General features: G+C 48.7%; 11 non-coding genes and 3 pseudogenes across 11 annotated transcripts; all 14 read right to left on the bottom strand.

The window, feature by feature from the left end:
• Window positions 1-1,008: 1,008 nt before the first annotated feature.
• Window positions 1,009-1,199, bottom strand: LOC142285408 (U2 spliceosomal RNA). The gene has a single exon (XR_012746803.1). It is a non-coding gene; the product is annotated as a U2 spliceosomal RNA (small nuclear RNA).
• A 1,388-nt stretch (window positions 1,200-2,587) lies between these two features.
• On the bottom strand, window positions 2,588-2,778 carry LOC142285407 (U2 spliceosomal RNA). Its single transcript, XR_012746802.1, has one exon. It is a non-coding gene; the product is annotated as a U2 spliceosomal RNA (small nuclear RNA).
• Window positions 2,779-4,165: 1,387 nt separating this feature from the next.
• On the bottom strand, window positions 4,166-4,369 carry LOC142285346 (U2 spliceosomal RNA; annotated as a pseudogene).
• Window positions 4,370-9,798: 5,429 nt separating this feature from the next.
• Window positions 9,799-9,902, bottom strand: LOC142285357 (U2 spliceosomal RNA; annotated as a pseudogene).
• Window positions 9,903-11,289: 1,387 nt separating this feature from the next.
• LOC142285406 (U2 spliceosomal RNA) lies at window positions 11,290-11,480 on the bottom strand. The gene has a single exon (XR_012746801.1). It is a non-coding gene; the product is annotated as a U2 spliceosomal RNA (small nuclear RNA).
• Window positions 11,481-12,867: 1,387 nt separating this feature from the next.
• LOC142285404 (U2 spliceosomal RNA) lies at window positions 12,868-13,058 on the bottom strand. The gene has a single exon (XR_012746799.1). It is a non-coding gene; the product is annotated as a U2 spliceosomal RNA (small nuclear RNA).
• Window positions 13,059-14,445: 1,387 nt separating this feature from the next.
• Window positions 14,446-14,636, bottom strand: LOC142285403 (U2 spliceosomal RNA). The gene has a single exon (XR_012746798.1). It is a non-coding gene; the product is annotated as a U2 spliceosomal RNA (small nuclear RNA).
• Window positions 14,637-16,023: 1,387 nt separating this feature from the next.
• LOC142285402 (U2 spliceosomal RNA) lies at window positions 16,024-16,214 on the bottom strand. The gene has a single exon (XR_012746797.1). It is a non-coding gene; the product is annotated as a U2 spliceosomal RNA (small nuclear RNA).
• Window positions 16,215-17,601: 1,387 nt separating this feature from the next.
• On the bottom strand, window positions 17,602-17,794 carry LOC142285348 (U2 spliceosomal RNA). Its single transcript, XR_012746755.1, has one exon. It is a non-coding gene; the product is annotated as a U2 spliceosomal RNA (small nuclear RNA).
• A 688-nt stretch (window positions 17,795-18,482) lies between these two features.
• LOC142285361 (U2 spliceosomal RNA) lies at window positions 18,483-18,609 on the bottom strand (annotated as a pseudogene).
• Window positions 18,610-19,996: 1,387 nt separating this feature from the next.
• LOC142285401 (U2 spliceosomal RNA) lies at window positions 19,997-20,187 on the bottom strand. The gene has a single exon (XR_012746796.1). It is a non-coding gene; the product is annotated as a U2 spliceosomal RNA (small nuclear RNA).
• A 1,387-nt stretch (window positions 20,188-21,574) lies between these two features.
• LOC142285400 (U2 spliceosomal RNA) lies at window positions 21,575-21,765 on the bottom strand. The gene has a single exon (XR_012746795.1). It is a non-coding gene; the product is annotated as a U2 spliceosomal RNA (small nuclear RNA).
• A 1,387-nt stretch (window positions 21,766-23,152) lies between these two features.
• Window positions 23,153-23,343, bottom strand: LOC142285399 (U2 spliceosomal RNA). Its single transcript, XR_012746794.1, has one exon. It is a non-coding gene; the product is annotated as a U2 spliceosomal RNA (small nuclear RNA).
• A 1,387-nt stretch (window positions 23,344-24,730) lies between these two features.
• On the bottom strand, window positions 24,731-24,921 carry LOC142285398 (U2 spliceosomal RNA). The gene has a single exon (XR_012746793.1). It is a non-coding gene; the product is annotated as a U2 spliceosomal RNA (small nuclear RNA).
• Window positions 24,922-26,070: the final 1,149 nt, after the last annotated feature.

Genomic DNA, 26,070 nt, shown 5'->3' with positions numbered 1-26,070 from the left:
GCCCCCAAACCCTGCCCTCTGTACCTTTCTCACCACCCGCTTCCCTTCTCCTGTCATCCCCCTACCACCCGGGAAAAAAAGAGATTGCCCCCTCCTTCCACTAGCCCACCCTCCCACCCAAAGAACAACTTCTTCTGCGCAGCTTGTTTTCTAGGCAGCAGCGCTATTGTGATGTCATCGGGGGGCATTGTGACAAGCCGCCAGTGTTCCGTCTCTTCATGTTGTGCACAGTTCAAACGGAAAATACATCAACAGGCAGACTACAGAAAAGCTTACTATCAAAGGTTAGAGGGGGGCTTTCTCAGAGGGCTTTTTACAGTTTTTCTATTCCCAATTAGCCGTTTAAGTGTACTTATTGAAAGTAGTAATTCTTTCATAGGCCGCCCTTTCTTAGTATTTGACGTTCCTTATATTGCGGTATGAGGCTTCGCAGTAGGTTGCAAACATTCATCACCCATGACTGTCCCCAATTGAGCTCAGAAGCTCAATGTCTATCATGACCTCTCTTTTAGAATGTCCAAGAGCAAGCAAACTATTCCTCCAGGAGAGGGCGCCAACAGACTACTAAAGAGATCATCATTACTCAAAGAAAACCCCAAAAACCAATGCATGATAGGAATAAACAGGTAACTTTCTTTGGAGTGGAAGCGGAGAGATCGCACCAGATGCCAATTCTAGATGTTATCACACCTGTGGTCACTGCAGCAGCAGGTGAATCCACTTTGTCCAAAAGGGATCTATTCCATTCAATTGCAAATGATCTAGATAAGACAGAGAACTGCAGCACGGGGACATAGCCGAGTTGGTCAGGTTGAGTGGTGATGAGTTTGCTATTTGGATGAATAAAGAAAGTCAAAAGTGTGAAAGATAAAAAACAAAAGGAGGAAGTGTGAAAAGTGAATGGGCCAAATTGAGGTGCATATGAAGACGTATGCTTTCTTCCAATTCATTAAATCGGGCTAATATGAATCAGGTGAATTGAGTTCTGCTTTTGGAAACTGGGTTAAGAAGGGGTGCACCGTTCCTGGAGGTACTGCAATACCAGGTCAATGCGTGGAGTGGACAGAGCAAGCTCTTTTTCCATCTCCCTGTTCTAAAAATCCATTTAATATATGGTCCCCAGATAGGGGACGTATCAGATATTAAACTGATAAGAACAGATACTACACTTGATCTTAGCCAAAAGGCCGAGAAGCGATAACCAGAATTGGTTTGGGCCTCGAGTGGCACCCTGGCCTATGCCGGACACATCTTAGGGAGAGAGAGCGAGAGGGAGACAAACCCACGCCTACACAAGACATTTTGTCACCCAAGCCAACCCTTGAAAAGGCTGCTTTGCAGAGCCAAAACAAGAAGAATGGTGCGTTTTGCAGCCGCCGCCCACTGCAATGAATCTGAATAACTCCTCCTTTAGGGCGCAAGCAACTCCCCTCCCCCTTGCAGTCTTTCCAATTTCACGATACAAAAAGACGGACAGGACAGGTTGCCTGACTTTCCGTCACTGCCACCCTTTGCCATCCTTACCCGTAGAAAGCCCTTTCATCATCCCCAAACCCTAATCTTTTCCCTTTCCTTCCCAGCCCCCAAACCCTGCCCTCTGTACCTTTCTCACCACCCGCTTCCCTTCTCCTGTCATCCCCCTACCACCCGGGAAAAAAAGAGATTGCCCCCTCCTTCCACTAGCCCACCCTCCCACCCAAAGAACAACTTCTTCTGCGCAGCTTGTTTTCTAGGCAGCAGCGCTATTGTGATGTCATCGGGGGGCATTGTGACAAGCCGCCAGTGTTCCGTCTCTTCATGTTGTGCACAGTTCAAACGGAAAATACATCAACAGGCAGACTACAGAAAAGCTTACTATCAAAGGTTAGAGGGGGGCTTTCTCAGAGGGCTTTTTACAGTTTTTCTATTCCCAATTAGCCGTTTAAGTGTACTTATTGAAAGTAGTAATTCTTTCATAGGCCGCCCTTTCTTAGTATTTGACGTTCCTTATATTGCGGTATGAGGCTTCGCAGTAGGTTGCAAACATTCATCACCCATGACTGTCCCCAATTGAGCTCAGAAGCTCAATGTCTATCATGACCTCTCTTTTAGAATGTCCAAGAGCAAGCAAACTATTCCTCCAGGAGAGGGCGCCAACAGACTACTAAAGAGATCATCATTACTCAAAGAAAACCCCAAAAACCAATGCATGATAGGAATAAACAGGTAACTTTCTTTGGAGTGGAAGCGGAGAGATCGCACCAGATGCCAATTCTAGATGTTATCACACCTGTGGTCACTGCAGCAGCAGGTGAATCCACTTTGTCCAAAAGGGATCTATTCCATTCAATTGCAAATGATCTAGATAAGACAGAGAACTGCAGCACGGGGACATAGCCGAGTTGGTCAGGTTGAGTGGTGATGAGTTTGCTATTTGGATGAATAAAGAAAGTCAAAAGTGTGAAAGATAAAAAACAAAAGGAGGAAGTGTGAAAAGTGAATGGGCCAAATTGAGGTGCATATGAAGACGTATGCTTTCTTCCAATTCATTAAATCGGGCTAATATGAATCAGGTGAATTGAGTTCTGCTTTTGGAAACTGGGTTAAGAAGGGGTGCACCGTTCCTGGAGGTACTGCAATACCAGGTCAATGCGTGGAGTGGACAGAGCAAGCTCTTTTTCCATCTCCCTGTTCTAAAAATCCATTTAATATATGGTCCCCAGATAGGGGACGTATCAGATATTAAACTGATAAGAACAGATACTACACTTGATCTTAGCCAAAAGGCCGAGAAGCGATAACCAGAATTGGTTTGGGCCTCGAGTGGCACCCTGGCCTATGCCGGACACATCTTAGGGAGAGAGAGCGAGAGGGAGACAAACCCACGCCTACACAAGACATTTTGTCACCCAAGCCAACCCTTGAAAAGGCTGCTTTGCAGAGCCAAAACAAGAAGAATGGTGCGTTTTGCAGCCGCCGCCCACTGCAATGAATCTGAATAACTCCTCCTTTAGGGCGCAAGCAACTCCCCTCCCCCTTGCAGTCTTTCCAATTCACGATACAAAAAGACGGACAGGACAGGTTGCCTGACTTTCCGTCACTGCCACCCTTTGCCATCCTTACCCGTAGAAAGCCCTTTCATCATCCCCAAACCCTAATCTTTTCCCTTTCCTTCCCAGCCCCCAAACCCTGCCCTCTGTACCTTTCTCACCACCCGCTTCCCTTCTCCTGTCATCCCCCTACCACCCGGGAAAAAAAGAGATTGCCCCCTCCTTCCACTAGCCCACCCTCCCACCCAAAGAACAACTTCTTCTGCGCAGCTTGTTTTCTAGGCAGCAGCGCTATTGTGATGTCATCGGGGGGCATTGTGACAAGCCGCCAGTGTTCCGTCTCTTCATGTTGTGCACAGTTCAAACGGAAAATACATCAACAGGCAGACTACAGAAAAGCTTACTATCAAAGGTTAGAGGGGGGCTTTCTCAGAGGGCTTTTTACAGTTTTTCTATTCCCAATTAGCCGTTTAAGTGTACTTATTGAAAGTAGTAATTCTTTCATAGGCCGCCCTTTCTTAGTATTTGACGTTCCTTATATTGCGGTATGAGGCTTCGCAGTAGGTTGCAAACATTCATCACCCATGACTGTCCCCAATTGAGCTCAGAAGCTCAATGTCTATCATGACCTCTCTTTTAGAATGTCCAAGAGCAAGCAAACTATTCCTCCAGGAGAGGGCGCCAACAGACTACTAAAGAGATCATCATTACTCAAAGAAAACCCCAAAAACCAATGCATGATAGGAATAAACAGGTAACTTTCTTTGGAGTGGAAGCGGAGAGATCGCACCAGATGCCAATTCTAGATGTTATCACACCTGTGGTCACTGCAGCAGCAGGTGAATCCACTTTGTCCAAAAGGGATCTATTCCATTCAATTGCAAATGATCTAGATAAGACAGAGAACTGCAGCACGGGGACATAGCCGAGTTGGTCAGGTTGAGTGGTGATGAGTTTGCTATTTGGATGAATAAAGAAAGTCAAAAGTGTGAAAGATAAAAAACAAAAGGAGGAAGTGTGAAAAGTGAATGGGCCAAATTGAGGTGCATATGAAGACGTATGCTTTCTTCCAATTCATTAAATCGGGCTAATATGAATCAGGTGAATTGAGTTCTGCTTTTGGAAACTGGGTTAAGAAGGGGTGCACCGTTCCTGGAGGTACTGCAATACCAGGTCAATGCGTGGAGTGGACAGAGCAAGCTCTTTTTCCATCTCCCTGTTCTAAAAATCCATTTAATATATGGTCCCCAGATAGGGGACGTATCAGATATTAAACTGATAAGAACAGATTTTTGATTTAACAGCATCTTTATTATCATGCACTACTCACAAAAAGGTAACAAACCGTGTACAGTGCCGCAGCCCCGTACACACAGAACTATACAATCCTTCTTACATAGCCATAGAGTACGACGCACTAAACTATGCATCACACTCCTATGCTTATCCATAACACTCAAGCTGAAAGAAAAAGTTAGACAATAAATAACGACGAACCGGCGATTGGGGGGTGGGGGTAGGGGAAAAGGGGGATAGGGTGGGGAAATCACAGGCCCGAAGCTTTATTGAAAGACGCACATAACGGGAAAAGGAGGGAGGGGGCATGGAAGAGGTCTAAACCTCCTCCTCGGCGCTGTCGTCCGGACTGTCCATGATGGAATAGTCTCTGAGCAGGCTGTGGATCAGCCTGCGGCAATCCTGGATAGACATCCTCTCCCTCTTCAAGATGAGCCGGTTCCTGGCGACCCAAATAGCGTCCTTAAAGCAGTTCATAAGGCGCCAAGCCTCCTGGATGGCTCCAACGGTGTGAGTCCCAGGGAAGAGTCCATAAAGTACGGAATGGTACGATAGGCTCCCTCTGGGGACGGAGTTCCTCAGGTCATCCTCCAGGGCAACCAACAGGCGCTGTGCGAAACGGCAGTCCCAAAAGGCGTGCAGCGATGTTTCCTCCACGAAGGGGCACCTTGGGCAGTACCGGGTTTTGCACAGGTTCCGGGCGTGCATGAATGACCGGACGGGCAGTCCGCCCTGTATCGCCATCCATGACAAGTCCTTGTGCCCGTTGGTCAATCCAGCCGATGACACGTTTGTCCAAACAGTCTCCAGTGTGTCGTGATGAAGTCCTGGAATGTTCTCCATTTCGTCCTTGGCTCTGATGAGTTTGTGGATAGTCTTTGGCTTCCACAAATCGGGCTTGAGTCCCTCCAGTTGGTGTTCCCTCACAAACCGAACCACGTCTCCGTAGAACCATGGCGCCGTCCAGTTGTAGGGGAAGGAGCTGTCCCACTTGTCCCAGCCTAACCGTCTCCAAAGGGGGAGCAGGAAGAAGCGAGACATGGACCCACCCGCGGAACCTCTCTTGACTCGCAGAGTTCGGCGAACGCAGTCACATACGAAGGAGGATCGCAGGAGGGTGGGGATATCGGGTACGCCCTTCCCACCCTTGCGAGGATCCTTGTACATGATGCTCCGCTTTACTCTGTCCATCTTGGATCCCCAGACAAAACGAAACACCGTCCTGGTAATGGCCCTGCACACGGTGGCAAGGGGGGGCCAGGCCTGGGCCGTGTACTGCAGCACGGGCAGTACCTCGTTACGCAGGACCAGTGCTTTGCCCTCACAGGTGAGGCGTCTGAGGCTCCACAGACCGATCCGTTGGGTGATCTTGGTCAAGCGTTCCTCCCAGGACTTGAGGGCTGCTCCTTCCTTCCCGAACCAGACCCCAAGAACCTTGATGAAATCCGGCTGGATGCTGAAAGGGAAGGGGGCGGAAGAGGCCGGCTGCCAGTCCCCGAAGAGCATGGCTTCCGACTTCCCGCAGTTGACTTTGGCTCCCGAAGCCCGTCCGAAGGTCTCACAGGTCTGGACGAGGGTGTCGACTGAGCGCCGGTCCGCGCAGAAGACGGTCACGTCGTCCATGTAGAGCGAGCACTTGACCTCGAAGCGTTCTGGTCCTGGTGCGGTGATCCCTCTGATCTCTCCATTCCGCCGGATAGCCTCTGCAAAGAGTTCTATAACACAAACAAAAAGAAGAGGTGACAGAGGACAGCCTTGTCTGACCCCTGAGAGGACCGGGAAGGGGTCAGTCTTCCAGCCGTTCACCAACACCGAGCTGTGAATATCAAAATACATTAGTTGGACATACAAGCAAAACATGTTACCCAAACCTAACCTGTGCAGAGCTTTGCCCAGGAACTCATGGGAAACACGGTCGAAGGCCTTTTCCTGATCCAACGAGATCAGGGCTGCGTGCACCCGGCGGGCTTTGATGTACTCGACCGTGTCCCGCATGAGAGCCAGGCTGTCTGCGATGCGACGTCCGGGGATGCCGCAGGTCTGGTCCGGGTGGATGATCCGTCCGATAACAGTCTTCAATCTCGTTGCCATCGTCTTGGCCAGGATCTTGTAGTCGACGTTCAGAAGGGTGATGGGACGCCAATTCTTCAGGTCGCACCTCTCTCCTTTACGCTTGTACAGGATCGTGACCATTCCTTCCCTCAGAGATGGAGGCATTCTGCCCTCCACCACCATCTCCTCATACAGCCCTAACAGGTCCGGACAGATTAGGTCTCCCAGCGCTACATAGAGCTCTGCTGGGAGGCCGTCACTGCCCGGTGTCCTGCCAGAACTAAAGGATTTGGCGGCCGAGAGCAGCTCGTCCACCGTCAGAGGAACATCCATGGCCGCCGCGTCTGCAGGGTCAAGATGGTTAGTGATACCTGACAGGAACTTATCGGCGGCCTCGGGGTCAGTAGTCTTGCGGGCGTAGAGTTCGCTGTAGAAGTCGCTGACGACCTTCATCACGTTCTCTTTCCCGCGTCGCATGTTTCCACTCTCGTCTCGTAGTTCATTCATGGGCGTGTGACCGGCGTGGAGTTTCCTGAAAAAGAACGAGTTACATTTCTCACCCTTCTCCAGGTTCTCCACTTTGGAACGGAAGACAATTCGCTCGGACTCCTCCTCGAAGTGCCTTTTCAGGCTCCTCTTAGTCTCCTCCAGCTCCTCTCTCACGTCCCAGCCGCATCGAAGAAGGTCCTGCAGGGAACGCAGCTCACGCTGGAGTCTCCTGAAGTCCCTCCTCTTCAGACACGCCTGTTGTTGACTCTTTGCCTGAAAGAAGAAACGGAACTCGAGTTTAACGTATTCCCACCAGTCAGAAACAGACTGGAAGCCCGCCTTGTAGGCCCGCCACGTGGAGTAGGCAGCTCTAAGCTCCTCCAGAATCTCACCCTTTTCCAGCAGAGAGCAGTTCAGCTTCCAGGAGCCCGGGCCAATGGGGAAGCCATGGCCCAGCACACCTTGAAAGTGAATGGCTCTGTGGTCAGAGAAGAAGCAGGGGACCATCGAGTGCCCACTCCGCCCAACCGCCCGAGAGGTAAACACAAAGTCAATCCTGGAACGCAGCGAGCCATCGGATCGGCACCATGAATAGTTCACGGATCCGTGTCCGATGGAGCCAACAACGTCCACAAGAGAGGCTTCGGTCACCATCTCAATGAGCAGTTTGGATGTGACGTCCAACTTGGCAGCCGTTCCAGAACTGCGTCCATCCTCCTCAATCGGGCAGTTGAAATCCCCGGCCATCACTACCGTCCTGGCGGTAGCGAGCTGAGGGCGCAGGGCTTGGAGGAGCTCCAGTCGATCGCTCTTCACAGGAGAAGCATACACATTGATGAACCTGACAGGTTCTCCCGCCCAGGTGCCATCCACGAGCAGTAACCTGCCGCAGACGATTTCCTGAACAGAGTCCAATGTGAAGGCGCTTCCCCTGATCAGCACGGCGACCCCCGCGGACCTACAGTCGCCCCCGCCAGACCAGTAGGATGGGCCATGGGTCCACTCCCTGGCCAGATGGTTGAAGGACCTAGAGGAGGGAAGGGAGCATTCCTGCAGGAAAAATACATCACTAGACTGAGTGTTAAGGAACGCAAAAATTGTCTGACGTCGGAACTTGTCTCTGATGCTCCTAACATTAATGGAAAAGATGTTAATGTTAGCAGTCATTGGAGGAAAGAGAAAGTTAGAGCAGGCGGTGTGCCTTAGTTACCACTCCGGTCGGGCGGTTCTTCCTCTTTGGCACCTGCTGGTAAGGGTATCTCCAGCAGACCCTCTTCTGCTAGCTGATCAAGCAGGGATGGTGCCTCAGTGGCTTCCGACTCCTCCATTTCTTCTTCGGCCACAAGGGACTCCACCATCTGCTCCAACACGTCCGGTTCTGGGAGGAGGCCATCCTCCTCTTCCTGGGGTGGGTTAAGGTCCACAATGAACAGCTTGGAAGGTTCTGCGACAGGACTATCTTCCACCTTCCTTTTCCTTTGGCCTGTACCTGAGGAGACAAGAGCTGGAAAATCCTCCTCGGTGAAAAGTGCAAGAGTGCTGAGGCCCTCTGCTCTCATGGTCTGGGGAGGGAGAGTGGGCTTTGGGGGGGGGGTGAGGAGACCAGCTGAGGAGTAGGGAAATGAGGTGGAGGTAGTGGAATCCTCAGTAGGGTTGGCCGGGGGGGGAGGGGTTTGGACAGGGGTGACAGGGGGGGGGACCAGGGAGGGGGCAGCAGTTTTCTTACCCTTCTTTTCCCTGGACTCCGTGGCTGCTGGGGCATCGGCTGGAGCCACGGTCGCCGGGTTCTTGGCCGCCTTGTCCTTGGCCTCTGTGGCCTTGGTCGTAGCTGCCTTGGTCGACGAAGCTGTGACTACCCGATACTGGGTCGCCGCGGCAACCCTTGCCCAGGATTTCTCCCGCTGTGGGCAGTCCTTGTAAAGGTGGTCCGCCTGTCCACATAGGTTGCAAGTCTTCTTCTTTGGGCAGTCCTTGGAGCTGTGTCCTGTCACCCGGCAAACCCTGCAGGCGTCCTCCTTGCAGGTCTTCATCGAATGCCCTTTCCCGCCACATTTCCTGCAGTTGTGTGGCATGTCCGGGTAGTAGATGAGACCATAGGAGTTTCCCAGAGAGAATGTCGGGGGCAGGTGCTGGAGACCATCCTCGGATGCTGGTTCCCTGTGGAGTCGAACGGTTACTGACCACTTACCCGTCCAGAATCCGTTGCCGTTAAGGATGTGGGATGGCTCCCTCACCACTGTGCAGAGACGTCCCAGGAACGTGGAGATGTCTCTTCCTGGGGTGTGCGGGTTCCGCATGGAGACCGTGATCCTCTTCTCATCCCTCTGTATAGGACAGGATCCTAAAAAAGAATGAAAAGGGGAGTCCGGCATCGCTGCGTTCATCGCCTCCCAGTATCTCCTGCAGGCATTCACCGTGGCAAAGGTTACCAGAAAAATGCCAGTCATGAAGGTCTGGACACTCAGGGTTTCCGCCCTGGAGAAGCCCTGATCCAGAATCATCTTCTTGCAGAACACGTCGCTGGACATGTCCGGCAACCTACCATCCACCGCCTTTAGCTTCAGGGCGACCGTCTGCCGCATCCAAGGCTCCAGGGTTGGAGCCTTTTCAGGCGGCGTCCGGGCTCCCTCCGGCTGGCTGGCGTCGGAGGTGGGGGCCTCTTGGGCCGAAGAAGCCTCTGGATGAGCCTTCCTGGAGGTCCCTGGGTCCTGAGCCTTCCTGGCTGCCTTCTCTGGCTTGCTTGCCATGGCTGGTTCCTGCTTGAGTTCCCGGAGCTGGATCTTGGATTCTTCTCCGGGTGTCTTCTCCCGCTGTGTTCCTCCTCGAAGTTCCTCTGGTCTCCCCAAGTCTTCTCCGAGCCTTCGTCTTCTTGCTTCTTTCTGCCAAGCTCTTCTTCCGTCCGATCTCCCTCTTTCGGTCTCGGCTGGGCTTCGGAGCTTGTCTCCCTGATCGTATCTCGTCAAGTGTAGCTAGCTCAGTTTGTTCTGATAAGAACAGATACTACACTTGATCTTAGCCAAAAGGCCGAGAAGCGATAACCAGAATTGGTTTGGGCCTCGAGTGGCACCCTGGCCTATGCCGGACACATCTTAGGGAGAGAGAGCGAGAGGGAGACAAACCCACGCCTACACAAGACATTTTGTCACCCAAGCCAACCCTTGAAAAGGCTGCTTTGCAGAGCCAAAACAAGAAGAATGGTGCGTTTTGCAGCCGCCGCCCACTGCAATGAATCTGAATAACTCCTCCTTTAGGGCGCAAGCAACTCCCCTCCCCCTTGCAGTCTTTCCAATTCACGATACAAAAAGACGGACAGGACAGGTTGCCTGACTTTCCGTCACTGCCACCCTTTGCCATCCTTACCCGTAGAAAGCCCTTTCATCATCCCCAAACCCTAATCTTTTCCCTTTCCTTCCCAGCCCCCAAACCCTGCCCTCTGTACCTTTCTCACCACCCGCTTCCCTTCTCCTGTCATCCCCCTACCACCCGGGAAAAAAAGAGATTGCCCCCTCCTTCCACTAGCCCACCCTCCCACCCAAAGAACAACTTCTTCTGCGCAGCTTGTTTTCTAGGCAGCAGCGCTATTGTGATGTCATCGGGGGGCATTGTGACAAGCCGCCAGTGTTCCGTCTCTTCATGTTGTGCACAGTTCAAACGGAAAATACATCAACAGGCAGACTACAGAAAAGCTTACTATCAAAGGTTAGAGGGGGGCTTTCTCAGAGGGCTTTTTACAGTTTTTCTATTCCCAATTAGCCGTTTAAGTGTACTTATTGAAAGTAGTAATTCTTTCATAGGCCGCCCTTTCTTAGTATTTGACGTTCCTTATATTGCGGTATGAGGCTTCGCAGTAGGTTGCAAACATTCATCACCCATGACTGTCCCCAATTGAGCTCAGAAGCTCAATGTCTATCATGACCTCTCTTTTAGAATGTCCAAGAGCAAGCAAACTATTCCTCCAGGAGAGGGCGCCAACAGACTACTAAAGAGATCATCATTACTCAAAGAAAACCCCAAAAACCAATGCATGATAGGAATAAACAGGTAACTTTCTTTGGAGTGGAAGCGGAGAGATCGCACCAGATGCCAATTCTAGATGTTATCACACCTGTGGTCACTGCAGCAGCAGGTGAATCCACTTTGTCCAAAAGGGATCTATTCCATTCAATTGCAAATGATCTAGATAAGACAGAGAACTGCAGCACGGGGACATAGCCGAGTTGGTCAGGTTGAGTGGTGATGAGTTTGCTATTTGGATGAATAAAGAAAGTCAAAAGTGTGAAAGATAAAAAACAAAAGGAGGAAGTGTGAAAAGTGAATGGGCCAAATTGAGGTGCATATGAAGACGTATGCTTTCTTCCAATTCATTAAATCGGGCTAATATGAATCAGGTGAATTGAGTTCTGCTTTTGGAAACTGGGTTAAGAAGGGGTGCACCGTTCCTGGAGGTACTGCAATACCAGGTCAATGCGTGGAGTGGACAGAGCAAGCTCTTTTTCCATCTCCCTGTTCTAAAAATCCATTTAATATATGGTCCCCAGATAGGGGACGTATCAGATATTAAACTGATAAGAACAGATACTACACTTGATCTTAGCCAAAAGGCCGAGAAGCGATAACCAGAATTGGTTTGGGCCTCGAGTGGCACCCTGGCCTATGCCGGACACATCTTAGGGAGAGAGAGCGAGAGGGAGACAAACCCACGCCTACACAAGACATTTTGTCACCCAAGCCAACCCTTGAAAAGGCTGCTTTGCAGAGCCAAAACAAGAAGAATGGTGCGTTTTGCAGCCGCCGCCCACTGCAATGAATCTGAATAACTCCTCCTTTAGGGCGCAAGCAACTCCCCTCCCCCTTGCAGTCTTTCCAATTCACGATACAAAAAGACGGACAGGACAGGTTGCCTGACTTTCCGTCACTGCCACCCTTTGCCATCCTTACCCGTAGAAAGCCCTTTCATCATCCCCAAACCCTAATCTTTTCCCTTTCCTTCCCAGCCCCCAAACCCTGCCCTCTGTACCTTTCTCACCACCCGCTTCCCTTCTCCTGTCATCCCCCTACCACCCGGGAAAAAAAGAGATTGCCCCCTCCTTCCACTAGCCCACCCTCCCACCCAAAGAACAACTTCTTCTGCGCAGCTTGTTTTCTAGGCAGCAGCGCTATTGTGATGTCATCGGGGGGCATTGTGACAAGCCGCCAGTGTTCCGTCTCTTCATGTTGTGCACAGTTCAAACGGAAAATACATCAACAGGCAGACTACAGAAAAGCTTACTATCAAAGGTTAGAGGGGGGCTTTCTCAGAGGGCTTTTTACAGTTTTTCTATTCCCAATTAGCCGTTTAAGTGTACTTATTGAAAGTAGTAATTCTTTCATAGGCCGCCCTTTCTTAGTATTTGACGTTCCTTATATTGCGGTATGAGGCTTCGCAGTAGGTTGCAAACATTCATCACCCATGACTGTCCCCAATTGAGCTCAGAAGCTCAATGTCTATCATGACCTCTCTTTTAGAATGTCCAAGAGCAAGCAAACTATTCCTCCAGGAGAGGGCGCCAACAGACTACTAAAGAGATCATCATTACTCAAAGAAAACCCCAAAAACCAATGCATGATAGGAATAAACAGGTAACTTTCTTTGGAGTGGAAGCGGAGAGATCGCACCAGATGCCAATTCTAGATGTTATCACACCTGTGGTCACTGCAGCAGCAGGTGAATCCACTTTGTCCAAAAGGGATCTATTCCATTCAATTGCAAATGATCTAGATAAGACAGAGAACTGCAGCACGGGGACATAGCCGAGTTGGTCAGGTTGAGTGGTGATGAGTTTGCTATTTGGATGAATAAAGAAAGTCAAAAGTGTGAAAGATAAAAAACAAAAGGAGGAAGTGTGAAAAGTGAATGGGCCAAATTGAGGTGCATATGAAGACGTATGCTTTCTTCCAATTCATTAAATCGGGCTAATATGAATCAGGTGAATTGAGTTCTGCTTTTGGAAACTGGGTTAAGAAGGGGTGCACCGTTCCTGGAGGTACTGCAATACCAGGTCAATGCGTGGAGTGGACAGAGCAAGCTCTTTTTCCATCTCCCTGTTCTAAAAATCCATTTAATATATGGTCCCCAGATAGGGGACGTATCAGATATTAAACTGATAAGAACAGATACTACACTTGATCTTAGCCAAAAGGCCGAGAAGCGATAACCAGAATTGGTTTGGGCCTCGAGTGGCACCCTGGCCTATGCCGGACACATCTTAGGGAGAGAGAGCGAGAGGGAGACAAACCCACGCCTACACAAGACATTTTGTCACCCAAGCCAACCCTTGAAAAGGCTGCTTTGCAGAGCCAAAACAAGAAGAATGGTGCGTTTTGCAGCCGCCGCCCACTGCAATGAATCTGAATAACTCCTCCTTTAGGGCGCAAGCAACTCCCCTCCCCCTTGCAGTCTTTCCAATTCACGATACAAAAAGACGGACAGGACAGGTTGCCTGACTTTCCGTCACTGCCACCCTTTGCCATCCTTACCCGTAGAAAGCCCTTTCATCATCCCCAAACCCTAATCTTTTCCCTTTCCTTCCCAGCCCCCAAACCCTGCCCTCTGTACCTTTCTCACCACCCGCTTCCCTTCTCCTGTCATCCCCCTACCACCCGGGAAAAAAAGAGATTGCCCCCTCCTTCCACTAGCCCACCCTCCCACCCAAAGAACAACTTCTTCTGCGCAGCTTGTTTTCTAGGCAGCAGCGCTATTGTGATGTCATCGGGGGGCATTGTGACAAGCCGCCAGTGTTCCGTCTCTTCATGTTGTGCACAGTTCAAACGGAAAATACATCAACAGGCAGACTACAGAAAAGCTTACTATCAAAGGTTAGAGGGGGGCTTTCTCAGAGGGCTTTTTACAGTTTTTCTATTCCCAATTAGCCGTTTAAGTGTACTTATTGAAAGTAGTAATTCTTTCATAGGCCGCCCTTTCTTAGTATTTGACGTTCCTTATATTGCGGTATGAGGCTTCGCAGTAGGTTGCAAACATTCATCACCCATGACTGTCCCCAATTGAGCTCAGAAGCTCAATGTCTATCATGACCTCTCTTTTAGAATGTCCAAGAGCAAGCAAACTATTCCTCCAGGAGAGGGCGCCAACAGACTACTAAAGAGATCATCATTACTCAAAGAAAACCCCAAAAACCAATGCATGATAGGAATAAACAGGTAACTTTCTTTGGAGTGGAAGCGGAGAGATCGCACCAGATGCCAATTCTAGATGTTATCACACCTGTGGTCACTGCAGCAGCAGGTGAATCCACTTTGTCCAAAAGGGATCTATTCCATTCAATTGCAAATGATCTAGATAAGACAGAGAACTGCAGCACGGGGACATAGCCGAGTTGGTCAGGTTGAGTGGTGATGAGTTTGCTATTTGGATGAATAAAGAAAGTCAAAAGTGTGAAAGATAAAAAACAAAAGGAGGAAGTGTGAAAAGTGAATGGGCCAAATTGAGGTGCATATGAAGACGTATGCTTTCTTCCAATTCATTAAATCGGGCTAATATGAATCAGGTGAATTGAGTTCTGCTTTTGGAAACTGGGTTAAGAAGGGGTGCACCGTTCCTGGAGGTACTGCAATACCAGGTCAATGCGTGGAGTGGACAGAGCAAGCTCTTTTTCCATCTCCCTGTTCTAAAAATCCATTTAATATATGGTCCCCAGATAGGGGACGTATCAGATATTAAACTGATAAGAACAGATACTACACTTGATCTTAGCCAAAAGGCCGAGAAGCGATAACCAGAATTGGTTTGGGCCTCGAGTGGCACCCTGGCCTATGCCGGACACATCTTAGGGAGAGAGAGCGAGAGGGAGACAAACCCACGCCTACACAAGACATTTTGTCACCCAAGCCAACCCTTGAAAAGGCTGCTTTGCAGAGCCAAAACAAGAAGAATGGTGCGTTTTGCAGCCGCCGCCCACTGCAATGAATCTGAATAACTCCTCCTTTAGGGCGCAAGCAACTCCCCTCCCCCTTGCAGTCTTTCCAATTCACGATACAAAAAGACGGACAGGACAGGTTGCCTGACTTTCCGTCACTGCCACCCTTTGCCATCCTTACCCGTAGAAAGCCCTTTCATCATCCCCAAACCCTAATCTTTTCCCTTTCCTTCCCAGCCCCCAAACCCTGCCCTCTGTACCTTTCTCACCACCCGCTTCCCTTCTCCTGTCATCCCCCTACCACCCGGGAAAAAAAGAGATTGCCCCCTCCTTCCACTAGCCCACCCTCCCACCCAAAGAACAACTTCTTCTGCGCAGCTTGTTTTCTAGGCAGCAGCGCTATTGTGATGTCATCGGGGGGCATTGTGACAAGCCGCCAGTGTTCCGTCTCTTCATGTTGTGCACAGTTCAAACGGAAAATACATCAACAGGCAGACTACAGAAAAGCTTACTATCAAAGGTTAGAGGGGGGCTTTCTCAGAGGGCTTTTTACAGTTTTTCTATTCCCAATTAGCCGTTTAAGTGTACTTATTGAAAGTAGTAATTCTTTCATAGGCCGCCCTTTCTTAGTATTTGACGTTCCTTATATTGCGGTATGAGGCTTCGCAGTAGGTTGCAAACATTCATCACCCATGACTGTCCCCAATTGAGCTCAGAAGCTCAATGTCTATCATGACCTCTCTTTTAGAATGTCCAAGAGCAAGCAAACTATTCCTCCAGGAGAGGGCGCCAACAGACTACTAAAGAGATCATCATTACTCAAAGAAAACCCCAAAAACCAATGCATGATAGGAATAAACAGGTAACTTTCTTTGGAGTGGAAGCGGAGAGATCGCACCAGATGCCAATTCTAGATGTTATCACACCTGTGGTCACTGCAGCAGCAGGTGAATCCACTTTGTCCAAAAGGGATCTATTCCATTCAATTGCAAATGATCTAGATAAGACAGAGAACTGCAGCACGGGGACATAGCCGAGTTGGTCAGGTTGAGTGGTGATGAGTTTGCTATTTGGATGAATAAAGAAAGTCAAAAGTGTGAAAGATAAAAAACAAAAGGAGGAAGTGTGAAAAGTGAATGGGCCAAATTGAGGTGCATATGAAGACGTATGCTTTCTTCCAATTCATTAAATCGGGCTAATATGAATCAGGTGAATTGAGTTCTGCTTTTGGAAACTGGGTTAAGAAGGGGTGCACCGTTCCTGGAGGTACTGCAATACCAGGTCAATGCGTGGAGTGGACAGAGCAAGCTCTTTTTCCATCTCCCTGTTCTAAAAATCCATTTAATATATGGTCCCCAGATAGGGGACGTATCAGATATTAAACTGATAAGAACAGATACTACACTTGATCTTAGCCAAAAGGCCGAGAAGCGATAACCAGAATTGGTTTGGGCCTCGAGTGGCACCCTGGCCTATGCCGGACACATCTTAGGGAGAGAGAGCGAGAGGGAGACAAACCCACGCCTACACAAGACATTTTGTCACCCAAGCCAACCCTTGAAAAGGCTGCTTTGCAGAGCCAAAACAAGAAGAATGGTGCGTTTTGCAGCCGCCGCCCACTGCAATGAATCTGAATAACTCCTCCTTTAGGGCGCAAGCAACTCCCCTCCCCCTTGCAGTCTTTCCAATTCACGATACAAAAAGACGGACAGGACAGGTTGCCTGACTTTCCGTCACTGCCACCCTTTGCCATCCTTACCCGTAGAAAGCCCTTTCATCATCCCCAAACCCTAATCTTTTCCCTTTCCTTCCCAGCCCCCAAACCCTGCCCTCTGTACCTTTCTCACCACCCGCTTCCCTTCTCCTGTCATCCCCCTACCACCCGGGAAAAAAAGAGATTGCCCCCTCCTTCCACTAGCCCACCCTCCCACCCAAAGAACAACTTCTTCTGCGCAGCTTGTTTTCTAGGCAGCAGCGCTATTGTGATGTCATCGGGGGGCATTGTGACAAGCCGCCAGTGTTCCGTCTCTTCATGTTGTGCACAGTTCAAACGGAAAATACATCAACAGGCAGACTACAGAAAAGCTTACTATCAAAGGTTAGAGGGGGGCTTTCTCAGAGGGCTTTTTACAGTTTTTCTATTCCCAATTAGCCGTTTAAGTGTACTTATTGAAAGTAGTAATTCTTTCATAGGCCGCCCTTTCTTAGTATTTGACGTTCCTTATATTGCGGTATGAGGCTTCGCAGTAGGTTGCAAACATTCATCACCCATGACTGTCCCCAATTGAGCTCAGAAGCTCAATGTCTATCATGACCTCTCTTTTAGAATGTCCAAGAGCAAGCAAACTATTCCTCCAGGAGAGGGCGCCAACAGACTACTAAAGAGATCATCATTACTCAAAGAAAACCCCAAAAACCAATGCATGATAGGAATAAACAGGTAACTTTCTTTGGAGTGGAAGCGGAGAGATCGCACCAGATGCCAATTCTAGATGTTATCACACCTGTGGTCACTGCAGCAGCAGGTGAATCCACTTTGTCCAAAAGGGATCTATTCCATTCAATTGCAAATGATCTAGATAAGACAGAGAACTGCAGCACGGGGACATAGCCGAGTTGGTCAGGTTGAGTGGTGATGAGTTTGCTATTTGGATGAATAAAGAAAGTCAAAAGTGTGAAAGATAAAAAACAAAAGGAGGAAGTGTGAAAAGTGAATGGGCCAAATTGAGGTGCATATGAAGACGTATGCTTTCTTCCAATTCATTAAATCGGGCTAATATGAATCAGGTGAATTGAGTTCTGCTTTTGGAAACTGGGTTAAGAAGGGGTGCACCGTTCCTGGAGGTACTGCAATACCAGGTCAATGCGTGGAGTGGACAGAGCAAGCTCTTTTTCCATCTCCCTGTTCTAAAAATCCATTTAATATATGGTCCCCAGATAGGGGACGTATCAGATATTAAACTGATAAGAACAGATTTTTGATTTAATGAAGCTTTCCAAAGCACCGCAAAAAATGCATGACCGAAGTCACACCAAAAACAGTGCAAAGGCTAGGATTCGTGTGGACCCCTCCGTGAGGAGAGGGTCCCCAAAAATCAACCCCGTCCCTCCGAGCCAGAAGGCCACAGCAAGGGTCAGGGATCTTCGGTGCTCCCCCAAGCCGAAGCCTGGTTGAGCCTTGTCGTTGCTCCCAGCGTCCACCCAGGCATCTTACCCAAGTGGAGTAGAGAGCTACTAGTTGTTGGTTTCGCAGCCGAAACTGCCCGGACCGTCAACCGGTGTTGGTTTCTCAGCCCAAGGCTAACCGGACCTCCAACCGGGTGTTGGTTTCTCAGCCGAAGCTGACCCGGACCTCCAACCGGGTGTTGGTTTCTCAGCCGAAGCTGACCCAGACCTCCAACCGGGTGTTGGTTTCTCAGCCGAAGCTGACCCGGACCTCCAACCGGGTGTTGGTTTCTCAGCCCAAAGCTGAACGGACCTCCGACCATGATTATAAAAATTTTCCTTCCTAGCCAGAAGGCCGGGATAGAGCAATATGCTCAGAAAGTATGAAAGGGCAAGGTACGGTGTGCTACAGAGCCCAAGGCTCGCCGGGGTCCCAAGCCAGCAAGCTCAGACTCACTCCAGGGTCGTCAGTCCTGGGGCACATTGCACCATAGCCCCCACACTTACTCAGTCTAATAGCCTCGATCCTGGTAGGGCCATGTTTTCCTCTAGATGAATATACTATACATTAAGAGTACTAGCAAGCGCAACCTTCCAGTGTGCATTGCATCTGCCGAGCCTCACAGATACTACACTTGATCTTAGCCAAAAGGCCGAGAAGCGATAACCAGAATTGGTTTGGGCCTCGAGTGGCACCCTGGCCTATGCCGGACACATCTTAGGGAGAGAGAGCGAGAGGGAGACAAACCCACGCCTACACAAGACATTTTGTCACCCAAGCCAACCCTTGAAAAGGCTGCTTTGCAGAGCCAAAACAAGAAGAATGGTGCGTTTTGCAGCCGCCGCCCACTGCAATGAATCTGAATAACTCCTCCTTTAGGGCGCAAGCAACTCCCCTCCCCCTTGCAGTCTTTCCAATTCACGATACAAAAAGACGGACAGGACAGGTTGCCTGACTTTCCGTCACTGCCACCCTTTGCCATCCTTACCCGTAGAAAGCCCTTTCATCATCCCCAAACCCTAATCTTTTCCCTTTCCTTCCCAGCCCCCAAACCCTGCCCTCTGTACCTTTCTCACCACCCGCTTCCCTTCTCCTGTCATCCCCCTACCACCCGGGAAAAAAAGAGATTGCCCCCTCCTTCCACTAGCCCACCCTCCCACCCAAAGAACAACTTCTTCTGCGCAGCTTGTTTTCTAGGCAGCAGCGCTATTGTGATGTCATCGGGGGGCATTGTGACAAGCCGCCAGTGTTCCGTCTCTTCATGTTGTGCACAGTTCAAACGGAAAATACATCAACAGGCAGACTACAGAAAAGCTTACTATCAAAGGTTAGAGGGGGGCTTTCTCAGAGGGCTTTTTACAGTTTTTCTATTCCCAATTAGCCGTTTAAGTGTACTTATTGAAAGTAGTAATTCTTTCATAGGCCGCCCTTTCTTAGTATTTGACGTTCCTTATATTGCGGTATGAGGCTTCGCAGTAGGTTGCAAACATTCATCACCCATGACTGTCCCCAATTGAGCTCAGAAGCTCAATGTCTATCATGACCTCTCTTTTAGAATGTCCAAGAGCAAGCAAACTATTCCTCCAGGAGAGGGCGCCAACAGACTACTAAAGAGATCATCATTACTCAAAGAAAACCCCAAAAACCAATGCATGATAGGAATAAACAGGTAACTTTCTTTGGAGTGGAAGCGGAGAGATCGCACCAGATGCCAATTCTAGATGTTATCACACCTGTGGTCACTGCAGCAGCAGGTGAATCCACTTTGTCCAAAAGGGATCTATTCCATTCAATTGCAAATGATCTAGATAAGACAGAGAACTGCAGCACGGGGACATAGCCGAGTTGGTCAGGTTGAGTGGTGATGAGTTTGCTATTTGGATGAATAAAGAAAGTCAAAAGTGTGAAAGATAAAAAACAAAAGGAGGAAGTGTGAAAAGTGAATGGGCCAAATTGAGGTGCATATGAAGACGTATGCTTTCTTCCAATTCATTAAATCGGGCTAATATGAATCAGGTGAATTGAGTTCTGCTTTTGGAAACTGGGTTAAGAAGGGGTGCACCGTTCCTGGAGGTACTGCAATACCAGGTCAATGCGTGGAGTGGACAGAGCAAGCTCTTTTTCCATCTCCCTGTTCTAAAAATCCATTTAATATATGGTCCCCAGATAGGGGACGTATCAGATATTAAACTGATAAGAACAGATACTACACTTGATCTTAGCCAAAAGGCCGAGAAGCGATAACCAGAATTGGTTTGGGCCTCGAGTGGCACCCTGGCCTATGCCGGACACATCTTAGGGAGAGAGAGCGAGAGGGAGACAAACCCACGCCTACACAAGACATTTTGTCACCCAAGCCAACCCTTGAAAAGGCTGCTTTGCAGAGCCAAAACAAGAAGAATGGTGCGTTTTGCAGCCGCCGCCCACTGCAATGAATCTGAATAACTCCTCCTTTAGGGCGCAAGCAACTCCCCTCCCCCTTGCAGTCTTTCCAATTCACGATACAAAAAGACGGACAGGACAGGTTGCCTGACTTTCCGTCACTGCCACCCTTTGCCATCCTTACCCGTAGAAAGCCCTTTCATCATCCCCAAACCCTAATCTTTTCCCTTTCCTTCCCAGCCCCCAAACCCTGCCCTCTGTACCTTTCTCACCACCCGCTTCCCTTCTCCTGTCATCCCCCTACCACCCGGGAAAAAAAGAGATTGCCCCCTCCTTCCACTAGCCCACCCTCCCACCCAAAGAACAACTTCTTCTGCGCAGCTTGTTTTCTAGGCAGCAGCGCTATTGTGATGTCATCGGGGGGCATTGTGACAAGCCGCCAGTGTTCCGTCTCTTCATGTTGTGCACAGTTCAAACGGAAAATACATCAACAGGCAGACTACAGAAAAGCTTACTATCAAAGGTTAGAGGGGGGCTTTCTCAGAGGGCTTTTTACAGTTTTTCTATTCCCAATTAGCCGTTTAAGTGTACTTATTGAAAGTAGTAATTCTTTCATAGGCCGCCCTTTCTTAGTATTTGACGTTCCTTATATTGCGGTATGAGGCTTCGCAGTAGGTTGCAAACATTCATCACCCATGACTGTCCCCAATTGAGCTCAGAAGCTCAATGTCTATCATGACCTCTCTTTTAGAATGTCCAAGAGCAAGCAAACTATTCCTCCAGGAGAGGGCGCCAACAGACTACTAAAGAGATCATCATTACTCAAAGAAAACCCCAAAAACCAATGCATGATAGGAATAAACAGGTAACTTTCTTTGGAGTGGAAGCGGAGAGATCGCACCAGATGCCAATTCTAGATGTTATCACACCTGTGGTCACTGCAGCAGCAGGTGAATCCACTTTGTCCAAAAGGGATCTATTCCATTCAATTGCAAATGATCTAGATAAGACAGAGAACTGCAGCACGGGGACATAGCCGAGTTGGTCAGGTTGAGTGGTGATGAGTTTGCTATTTGGATGAATAAAGAAAGTCAAAAGTGTGAAAGATAAAAAACAAAAGGAGGAAGTGTGAAAAGTGAATGGGCCAAATTGAGGTGCATATGAAGACGTATGCTTTCTTCCAATTCATTAAATCGGGCTAATATGAATCAGGTGAATTGAGTTCTGCTTTTGGAAACTGGGTTAAGAAGGGGTGCACCGTTCCTGGAGGTACTGCAATACCAGGTCAATGCGTGGAGTGGACAGAGCAAGCTCTTTTTCCATCTCCCTGTTCTAAAAATCCATTTAATATATGGTCCCCAGATAGGGGACGTATCAGATATTAAACTGATAAGAACAGATACTACACTTGATCTTAGCCAAAAGGCCGAGAAGCGATAACCAGAATTGGTTTGGGCCTCGAGTGGCACCCTGGCCTATGCCGGACACATCTTAGGGAGAGAGAGCGAGAGGGAGACAAACCCACGCCTACACAAGACATTTTGTCACCCAAGCCAACCCTTGAAAAGGCTGCTTTGCAGAGCCAAAACAAGAAGAATGGTGCGTTTTGCAGCCGCCGCCCACTGCAATGAATCTGAATAACTCCTCCTTTAGGGCGCAAGCAACTCCCCTCCCCCTTGCAGTCTTTCCAATTCACGATACAAAAAGACGGACAGGACAGGTTGCCTGACTTTCCGTCACTGCCACCCTTTGCCATCCTTACCCGTAGAAAGCCCTTTCATCATCCCCAAACCCTAATCTTTTCCCTTTCCTTCCCAGCCCCCAAACCCTGCCCTCTGTACCTTTCTCACCACCCGCTTCCCTTCTCCTGTCATCCCCCTACCACCCGGGAAAAAAAGAGATTGCCCCCTCCTTCCACTAGCCCACCCTCCCACCCAAAGAACAACTTCTTCTGCGCAGCTTGTTTTCTAGGCAGCAGCGCTATTGTGATGTCATCGGGGGGCATTGTGACAAGCCGCCAGTGTTCCGTCTCTTCATGTTGTGCACAGTTCAAACGGAAAATACATCAACAGGCAGACTACAGAAAAGCTTACTATCAAAGGTTAGAGGGGGGCTTTCTCAGAGGGCTTTTTACAGTTTTTCTATTCCCAATTAGCCGTTTAAGTGTACTTATTGAAAGTAGTAATTCTTTCATAGGCCGCCCTTTCTTAGTATTTGACGTTCCTTATATTGCGGTATGAGGCTTCGCAGTAGGTTGCAAACATTCATCACCCATGACTGTCCCCAATTGAGCTCAGAAGCTCAATGTCTATCATGACCTCTCTTTTAGAATGTCCAAGAGCAAGCAAACTATTCCTCCAGGAGAGGGCGCCAACAGACTACTAAAGAGATCATCATTACTCAAAGAAAACCCCAAAAACCAATGCATGATAGGAATAAACAGGTAACTTTCTTTGGAGTGGAAGCGGAGAGATCGCACCAGATGCCAATTCTAGATGTTATCACACCTGTGGTCACTGCAGCAGCAGGTGAATCCACTTTGTCCAAAAGGGATCTATTCCATTCAATTGCAAATGATCTAGATAAGACAGAGAACTGCAGCACGGGGACATAGCCGAGTTGGTCAGGTTGAGTGGTGATGAGTTTGCTATTTGGATGAATAAAGAAAGTCAAAAGTGTGAAAGATAAAAAACAAAAGGAGGAAGTGTGAAAAGTGAATGGGCCAAATTGAGGTGCATATGAAGACGTATGCTTTCTTCCAATTCATTAAATCGGGCTAATATGAATCAGGTGAATTGAGTTCTGCTTTTGGAAACTGGGTTAAGAAGGGGTGCACCGTTCCTGGAGGTACTGCAATACCAGGTCAATGCGTGGAGTGGACAGAGCAAGCTCTTTTTCCATCTCCCTGTTCTAAAAATCCATTTAATATATGGTCCCCAGATAGGGGACGTATCAGATATTAAACTGATAAGAACAGATACTACACTTGATCTTAGCCAAAAGGCCGAGAAGCGATAACCAGAATTGGTTTGGGCCTCGAGTGGCACCCTGGCCTATGCCGGACACATCTTAGGGAGAGAGAGCGAGAGGGAGACAAACCCACGCCTACACAAGACATTTTGTCACCCAAGCCAACCCTTGAAAAGGCTGCTTTGCAGAGCCAAAACAAGAAGAATGGTGCGTTTTGCAGCCGCCGCCCACTGCAATGAATCTGAATAACTCCTCCTTTAGGGCGCAAGCAACTCCCCTCCCCCTTGCAGTCTTTCCAATTCACGATACAAAAAGACGGACAGGACAGGTTGCCTGACTTTCCGTCACTGCCACCCTTTGCCATCCTTACCCGTAGAAAGCCCTTTCATCATCCCCAAACCCTAATCTTTTCCCTTTCCTTCCCAGCCCCCAAACCCTGCCCTCTGTACCTTTCTCACCACCCGCTTCCCTTCTCCTGTCATCCCCCTACCACCCGGGAAAAAAAGAGATTGCCCCCTCCTTCCACTAGCCCACCCTCCCACCCAAAGAACAACTTCTTCTGCGCAGCTTGTTTTCTAGGCAGCAGCGCTATTGTGATGTCATCGGGGGGCATTGTGACAAGCCGCCAGTGTTCCGTCTCTTCATGTTGTGCACAGTTCAAACGGAAAATACATCAACAGGCAGACTACAGAAAAGCTTACTATCAAAGGTTAGAGGGGGGCTTTCTCAGAGGGCTTTTTACAGTTTTTCTATTCCCAATTAGCCGTTTAAGTGTACTTATTGAAAGTAGTAATTCTTTCATAGGCCGCCCTTTCTTAGTATTTGACGTTCCTTATATTGCGGTATGAGGCTTCGCAGTAGGTTGCAAACATTCATCACCCATGACTGTCCCCAATTGAGCTCAGAAGCTCAATGTCTATCATGACCTCTCTTTTAGAATGTCCAAGAGCAAGCAAACTATTCCTCCAGGAGAGGGCGCCAACAGACTACTAAAGAGATCATCATTACTCAAAGAAAACCCCAAAAACCAATGCATGATAGGAATAAACAGGTAACTTTCTTTGGAGTGGAAGCGGAGAGATCGCACCAGATGCCAATTCTAGATGTTATCACACCTGTGGTCACTGCAGCAGCAGGTGAATCCACTTTGTCCAAAAGGGATCTATTCCATTCAATTGCAAATGATCTAGATAAGACAGAGAACTGCAGCACGGGGACATAGCCGAGTTGGTCAGGTTGAGTGGTGATGAGTTTGCTATTTGGATGAATAAAGAAAGTCAAAAGTGTGAAAGATAAAAAACAAAAGGAGGAAGTGTGAAAAGTGAATGGGCCAAATTGAGGTGCATATGAAGACGTATGCTTTCTTCCAATTCATTAAATCGGGCTAATATGAATCAGGTGAATTGAGTTCTGCTTTTGGAAACTGGGTTAAGAAGGGGTGCACCGTTCCTGGAGGTACTGCAATACCAGGTCAATGCGTGGAGTGGACAGAGCAAGCTCTTTTTCCATCTCCCTGTTCTAAAAATCCATTTAATATATGGTCCCCAGATAGGGGACGTATCAGATATTAAACTGATAAGAACAGATACTACACTTGATCTTAGCCAAAAGGCCGAGAAGCGATAACCAGAATTGGTTTGGGCCTCGAGTGGCACCCTGGCCTATGCCGGACACATCTTAGGGAGAGAGAGCGAGAGGGAGACAAACCCACGCCTACACAAGACATTTTGTCACCCAAGCCAACCCTTGAAAAGGCTGCTTTGCAGAGCCAAAACAAGAAGAATGGTGCGTTTTGCAGCCGCCGCCCACTGCAATGAATCTGAATAACTCCTCCTTTAGGGCGCAAGCAACTCCCCTCCCCCTTGCAGTCTTTCCAATTCACGATACAAAAAGACGGACAGGACAGGTTGCCTGACTTTCCGTCACTGCCACCCTTTGCCATCCTTACCCGTAGAAAGCCCTTTCATCATCCCCAAACCCTAATCTTTTCCCTTTCCTTCCCAGCCCCCAAACCCTGCCCTCTGTACCTTTCTCACCACCCGCTTCCCTTCTCCTGTCATCCCCCTACCACCCGGGAAAAAAAGAGATTGCCCCCTCCTTCCACTAGCCCACCCTCCCACCCAAAGAACAACTTCTTCTGCGCAGCTTGTTTTCTAGGCAGCAGCGCTATTGTGATGTCATCGGGGGGCATTGTGACAAGCCGCCAGTGTTCCGTCTCTTCATGTTGTGCACAGTTCAAACGGAAAATACATCAACAGGCAGACTACAGAAAAGCTTACTATCAAAGGTTAGAGGGGGGCTTTCTCAGAGGGCTTTTTACAGTTTTTCTATTCCCAATTAGCCGTTTAAGTGTACTTATTGAAAGTAGTAATTCTTTCATAGGCCGCCCTTTCTTAGTATTTGACGTTCCTTATATTGCGGTATGAGGCTTCGCAGTAGGTTGCAAACATTCATCACCCATGACTGTCCCCAATTGAGCTCAGAAGCTCAATGTCTATCATGACCTCTCTTTTAGAATGTCCAAGAGCAAGCAAACTATTCCTCCAGGAGAGGGCGCCAACAGACTACTAAAGAGATCATCATTACTCAAAGAAAACCCCAAAAACCAATGCATGATAGGAATAAACAGGTAACTTTCTTTGGAGTGGAAGCGGAGAGATCGCACCAGATGCCAATTCTAGATGTTATCACACCTGTGGTCACTGCAGCAGCAGGTGAATCCACTTTGTCCAAAAGGGATCTATTCCATTCAATTGCAAATGATCTAGATAAG

This window comes from Anomaloglossus baeobatrachus, unplaced genomic scaffold (assembly GCF_048569485.1).
Source record: "Anomaloglossus baeobatrachus isolate aAnoBae1 unplaced genomic scaffold, aAnoBae1.hap1 Scaffold_599, whole genome shotgun sequence".
Taxonomy (NCBI): domain Eukaryota; kingdom Metazoa; phylum Chordata; class Amphibia; order Anura; family Aromobatidae; genus Anomaloglossus; species Anomaloglossus baeobatrachus.
The sequence above is the reverse complement of the archived record's forward strand: the minus strand, read 5'-3'. Positions and strand labels throughout refer to the sequence as shown.